The sequence below is a fragment of the Rhodamnia argentea genome, chromosome 11 (assembly GCF_020921035.1).
Source record: "Rhodamnia argentea isolate NSW1041297 chromosome 11, ASM2092103v1, whole genome shotgun sequence".
Lineage (NCBI taxonomy): Eukaryota > Viridiplantae > Streptophyta > Magnoliopsida > Myrtales > Myrtaceae > Rhodamnia > Rhodamnia argentea.
Genome location: NC_063160.1, coordinates 21,346,173 through 21,353,079, shown reverse-complemented (window position 1 = coordinate 21,353,079; position 6,907 = coordinate 21,346,173). Strand labels below are relative to the sequence as shown.

The 6,907-nt window shown below is 41.3% G+C and overlaps 1 pseudogene; it reads right to left on the bottom strand.

Moving 5' to 3' along the window:
• Window positions 1-1,145: 1,145 nt before the first annotated feature.
• On the bottom strand, window positions 1,146-3,824 carry LOC125312787 (annotated as a pseudogene).
• Window positions 3,825-6,907: the final 3,083 nt, after the last annotated feature.

Sequence of the window (6,907 nt, the reverse complement as noted above, 5' to 3'; positions counted from 1 at the left end):
TGTTATTTTGCTTCAAGTTAATCGGCTAATTACGGTTATGTCTAGGGATTATTACCTAAGAAAAGGCTGAAAAGGTCTGGCAACCGCAGTGGCAAATTTGAAAGATTCTTGGTATGAGATACGCATTTGAAAGAGAAGAAAGAGACGGAGCTTAAGGTTCTTGTTGTTTTGTCGATTGAATAAGTAGCTACTCCTTGTTAACAAATTGTTCCTTCAGTATCTCTTCTCCTCGTGGAGTTGCATGTTGTCACAGAATACGATGTCATAATCTATTTGCCCTTTATCATTTGGTTTTTTGGGTATGATGTTACCTCAGGGAAAACAACGGTCCCGTCGGTTGTAGGCTTCTCCCTACGGGATTCGTAAGTCATGTCGAGACTCCCGACGCCGAGGATGCTTTCATTGGAAACAAGATTCATTTTCATGAGCAGGCCCAACAACTCGATTCTTGCCGACGATCGTGGTTGTCGGCTCGGGTCCTTTTGTCCGCTAATCATTCATCATCATCATTATGCCGAAAAGAGTCGAGGACTTCTCGGTGATCGTAACCTAATTGACATGCACGAGATTGTTGTGGAAATAGAAGTGGAGGGGCGCAATTTTTGACTTGGAATGGTTGAGTTTAAGCAAACCAAGTCAGCACATTCTGGGTGTCATCAGCCGTGACATGGAAGGAAAATTGTCCAAAATTTTTTTGAACATACTGTACACTACCCAGTTCAGTCATAAACTTTTCAATTTTACTAATTTTGTTCAAAATCTTTTGACAACTTCCTCATTTAGTCTTAAACCTTTTAATTGCATCAACTTAGTCACAAACCTTGTGACGATTTGTCAATTTAGTCTTAAAGCTTTTAATGATTTGTCAATTTAGTCCTTCCGACTAACTTTGACCTAAAATCACCGACGTAATGATCTAGTCAGCGCCAATTAAATTGACACGATTGAAAGATTTGATACTAAATCAGTAAGTTATCAAAAAGTTTTTAATTGAATTGGTAAAACTGAAAAGTTTAGGACTGGATTCACCGCCATGCAATAGAGGACTTTCTAGGAAACCTTGAATTTAATTTCTCAATTCTCAATTGACGTCCTTCACTTTTTTCTTTTGGCAGAGAAAGTTGTGATGAAGACTTCGATAAACCGTGGGGAAGTCATTGCTTCATTGGTAGTTGCATCTGAGTGAACAAACACATTCTAAATCGTTATTGTTTGACAGTCTCACTTCTTAATCTTGGAATGTGGCTGCTTATTCCTTCGTTGCTTCATCACTTGGATCCTAATCCAACAACAGAGAAAGCATCTCACACGCAAGAGCTCGGACCGAGATCTGAATAGCGGTCACTGCATGAGCGATGGTGGCCTCCTGATCTTGGTGGCTTGCTCGAATCCGTAAGCGATTTCGATGAGTGTAGGCTCAGAGCCTCTCAAGCCTCCAAAGCAAATCCCAAAGGGCACTCCATCCTCGTCGTATCCGGCGGGCACGCTTATTCCTGGGAAGCCTCCGATCGCAAGAACCTTGCTCACTATAAAACCAGGAGTCACCAGTGCATCCAGCTCGTTCTGCCTCATCAGCTTCTCAAACCCATCTCGGGTCAATCTGTCCATGTTTCGCCTCGCTGATTTCACAGTCTCATTGATCCCACTCGTGGCTTGTGCCGCGAGGAACAAGTCCTGGCCGTACTCGTCGATCTTTTCCTGCAAGAACGGCCATTTTGGTGAATAAAATTAGAGATAAACAAGGTAAGGGTCGACGAATCACGATGGGACGACTGTTAAGATTCGCATCACAACGTTGGCATGGAGTATTTGAAAATATTCTATCCAGTGTTCCATGATAGCCATGCTGCAAGTTGCAGATGGCGTAAAAACGAGAAATTATCTAGCGCATCCCTGGTAAGGGCACTGCCCTCTTGCTTGATTCTGCTATATGTTCCCCTAACATTATGCGATTCTACGTAATTTTGAGTCGATTAAAGATGATGTATAAAATGATATGTGATAATACCAACTCACCGCATGCTTGTGCTTGTTGTTGAAGGCAATTACATCGGCAAGGGATCGAACTGGCGAGACGACCAAATCTCGCAGGTAAGTATTCAGGGCTAGCTTGAACTCGGCTGACGCCGCTGCACGTTCCCCGCTCGCTTCAGAGTATATTTCATTGACGTTGGCTAATTCCAAGTGGTCCACCAATACTGCACCTTGTTTCCTGTCCATGAAAGAAATGAAAACATTTGCATATATTATATGTCGTATTGGTTCGTTCCAAACTTGAGGAACTAATGGGTCCTGATATCACCATTAACTACCTCAGGGTGTTGAAATGGCTATTAAATGCTTTGAGGACCGGAGTTCCTGAGTAGATGTCGAAGAAAGGGCTCCTAACGATTCCGAGTCTCTTGCCTTTGAGCCCGTCGGCTTTGAGAAATCGCTTGTAGCCCCCTCTCGGGATGTACTTCGCGCTTCTCTAGTGGCTTTGGCATCATAAGGATCGAATCCTACGATGACATCGAGGACATGGACGGCATCTGCAACAGTCCTGCACATTGGCCTGAGAGATCCCTCATATGGTGATCAATACGTTCGGAGTAACTTCCGCGAGTATAAAGAGTGTCGGTGTGATTCGCCCCGGCTTACCCGACAGTATCCTGTCTGGGAGTGAAGGGGACAACCCCACCTCGGCTCGTCAAGCCAAGCGTGGGTTTGATGCCCGCCACTGAGTTAAAACTAGAGGGACACAAGATTGAGCCGTCCGTCTCCGTTCCCAGCGACACGGCCCCCATATTCGCTGCCACGGATATGGCCGACCCGCTACTTGATCCGCAAGGATCCGCTGATAGGTTGTATGGATTCTGTGTTCATATGCATTAACTTTAGTCATCAGATAAATAGATTCAAAGGATGTTTCCATCACATTATCATGTCGAATCTCCCTCTTCCAGGACAAACAGCTCGAGTGCTTCATAAGCAGCTACCATGGCGCCCTCACTGGCGCATGATTTTAAAATATCCAACAAATTCTTGTAATGATTAGCACACTTAACGAATAATTTTCACAAAATGCAACTCTAAGTATGGAGGTTTGATTAAATTAATAGCCTCGCACAAAAGCATTTGAATTGCTAAACCTTGCAGAGACAGACAAGGATAGAAAAGTGGATCGGTAAGCTTGGTTAGCTTACCTTTCCCTGGCCGCTCCTGGCACACCATCCACTGGGCCCACGAGAAGAGCGATAGTGAGCCCACTCGCTCAAGCTCGCCTTCCCCAGCAACATGGCTCCGGCCCTCCTCAGCCGAGCCACCACGCCGGCATCCCGAGGCACGACCGAGCCTAGAAGCGCGAAGGAGCCCGCTGTGGTGTTCATCTTGTCTTTGGTGGCTATGTTATCCTTGAGCAGTATAGGGATCCCGTGCAAGGCGGAGAGCAAGCCATGTGGCTTCGCCTTGCGTTCTCGGTCGGCTCTATCGGCTTGGTGCCGCGCATCCGGGTTCACCTCGATGACCCCTCTGAGGAGCGGGTTGAGTCTCCGAATCCGGTCGAGGTAGAACTCAGTCAGCTGCCTTGAGGTGAGTTTGTTTTGCCTGAAAGCGAGCTGGAGATCGTGTGCGCTTGCTTCTTCGATAGAGAAGGCTGGTGGAGCTAGAGCGTCGATTCGGAGCACGAGCAATGCAACGGCAAAGAGAACAAGAAGCACCCGTGATGGATAAGAGGCAAATGGAGGTTGGGTAGCCATTGTTTAACCGGTCTTCGAGGTTTGGGTAAGTTGTAAAGGAACTGAGAGCACAACTCACGGCAGCCTAGGAGAACAAGAAAGGGAGGAGGGGCGAGTACATCTCGATTTAAAAAGGATATAATCATTGACCCAAAAAAAAAGAGGGCGGCGGGGGGAGAAAAGATCAATCAGTAGACTCTTTTTTTTTTTTCATTTAATTGATAGAATTTCGAGATTCGTCGGCTTGTGTAGGTCTCTTATTTGGCTTTGGTATTCTCAAGTAAGCAGTGCTTATCTCTACTATAAATTTACAAACTCGTTTCTTGAAAGTGGTAGAGTTTTGAATCTTTTGATACACTAAATTATGAAAGAGCATATTTCTTGCATATTGGAATGGGGTTTTATTATTTTTTGTCAATTGAAATGACACTCCGACAAAAAAAAAATGACATGTTTGAAATGATCATTTGTGAATGCTTTGTGAAAAGAATCGCCAAAGATTGGATGCATTGATTTGTGAATTATTTTATGAAACGCATTGTATTTGGTAAATTGAATTGTGAAAGGTTATACTTTTTAGTTTATAAAATATTTTTATAAGATGTATTCTGAATTTGATTTGTGGTCTTTGGAGGATGAGTTAATGATTTCATGCTCATTGACACTATGTTTAAGACACGTTGAGGGGTTGAGTATGATATTACTTTGAGGATATCTTTTAGGTCGAGCCAACTCGTATAAGTAGAGACCTCATTAAACGTGACGATAGTTGAATATTGAGCACTAGGTTGATTAACGGAATTGACCATTGATGTTTCATATTGTTGATTGATCCGATATATAGCTTTGTTGAATAACTCGTTTTTTTTTATTTTGTACGTAAATCATAATCTGGATTTGATCTAAAAGTGTTATTACCATGGATGCTCAAATTGCGGGAAAATTGTCAAGGAAGTTTTAAACCTATTGCAATTGTGTCGGTTCAATCTCAAACTTTTTTTTGTCAATTGAGTCGTAAACATTTTACAATTGTGCTAGTTCATTCCATTTGGTAGGCCGGCACCGAGGGGGGGAATTTTTAATAATAGTTTTTAAATTTTTTTAATACTTTTTTCTGTCTTTTTTTCTTTTATTTTCTTTTTTCTTAGGACCGGCCCTCAACCAATGGCCAGAGGTCTCCTGTCGGCCCTAATAAAAAAAATTTTAAAAAAGTCAAAAAATTTTATTAAAAAGTTTGAAATTAATTATAAAAATTTAAAAAATATATTAAAATTTATTCATATTAGTGTCATCCAGCCAAAAGGACTGAATTGGCATAATTATAAAGGTTTAGGACTCAATTGGCAAAAAAAAAAAAGTTTAGAGCTAAATTGGCACAATTGCAATAGGTTTAGTAACTTTTGGCAATTTTCCTCTCAATTTACTTAGAAGAGATTTGTACTACTCACTAACTGTGATTACTCATACCATTCATATTAAATCTTTTTAAGATTCTTCAGTTTGGGGGCAAGTAGAATGAGGGCGCTATTAGCAACAAACTTTTGTTAGACTTATTTTGTATGAGTTGAGATAAATGTACATGTGTTATGATAGTTGCTGGGATCTAGCTGAGTTGAAATATGTACTTCTTTTAGAGTTCTCAACTTGTAACCAAATCATTTTTTTGTCAAATATATATGTAACATATTGGTTATGTTCGAGACTACGTCCTTTGGGAGGAAATTACGAAGTCGTTCCATGTGAATGATACCACACACACATGATTCATCCTCTTCAAGGTAAATGAGTGCGACCAAAGATTTTTATAGGTAAAGAGCAAAGGGGATGCTCTCTTTACCACTTAACGGGGAAGGCATATTTCTCTTTCCTTTTCAATGGACCATCATCACCTCCTCTCCACTAAGGGAACAAGACGAACACTCGAGAAAATCATTGGACCGCGTGCACAAATAGCATCAATCGGTCCACAAGAGCCATGAAAATTCAGTTTTCAATGCAGCTTTTCAAATGCACTAACGAAAGTATTCATGGTAGAACAATCAAACTTGAGTGAAGATATTCGACTATTGGACGAGCTAAATCACGTCAGCATTTATCTATACGAACCAAATTCAAAAATGGGCTTAGTATTTGTTTATATCAAAGTAAATATTATCAAAATTTCGATTGTTGACATACCATCTTAATTTGTGCAACTGGGAGCGATCACGAGAATCAACGACGTCCCCCCTTCTCCCTATAAATAGGAGACACATGTCTATTCATTTATAGGAGACGAAGAGGAATGCGCTAGTGTTGAATGAGGTCGTTTTCGATTTGCTTCAGCATGATTTGAAGTCAGTGTTGGTGAAGAACTGGATTTTTCTCTTTTGTGGTCTGATATTGTTTGCTGATATCAATCAGATGAATCCAGCACTGAGTTGGACGGTGAACAAACTTAAGCATAAAAGAGAAAAACCGAGAACCACTCATCAGAATCAGGAGAGGATCTGTAATTCCTCATCCAGGGAAAGGCAAAGCTAACAATCACACCAAGGAAGAATTGGTTATATCAGCATCAACCTTATGAACTTGTGTCGGTATCTTTCCAAGTGAGCGCTACTGCAATGGGCCTGCTTCTGTGTGCACGTCAATATGCAAAAATAGCCGAATAATGGAGGTATGAAACACAACAAAATGTGGAACACGTGTGCACTTTCAATGAGAAAACGAAAAGAAGGAAGATAAGATAATCAGGAACATCATGATGGCTAAGAAGGAATGGAATAAAGATTGGGGAATGTGAGAAGCACATGGAACTGCTAAAACCGTCAAAAAGCATTTCATTTTCACTGTAATATGAATGCGAACGTAAGCAATTCGGAAACACTTCCAAGGATATTGGGAGAAGGGGCCTTGCTCTACACTGTCAAAGCTGTTGATCACATGTAGCTAATATATCAACCATGGGCTAACTAAAACCCTGTGTCCTGTAGAAAAAATTATGATTAGAAAATGAACTAACAAGACCTTATTTACATTGCAGTAGTCATTTATCAAATATCCTCAAATAACAGATGTTACAGACAAGCCCTATGGAACGGTCGGACCGGATACTAGGTATACGAACCCCATATCTCAACAATGGTTAGAGACATCTTACCTAGTCTCACAATTTTGGCATCGGAAATAATGGAACTAAACCACAACAA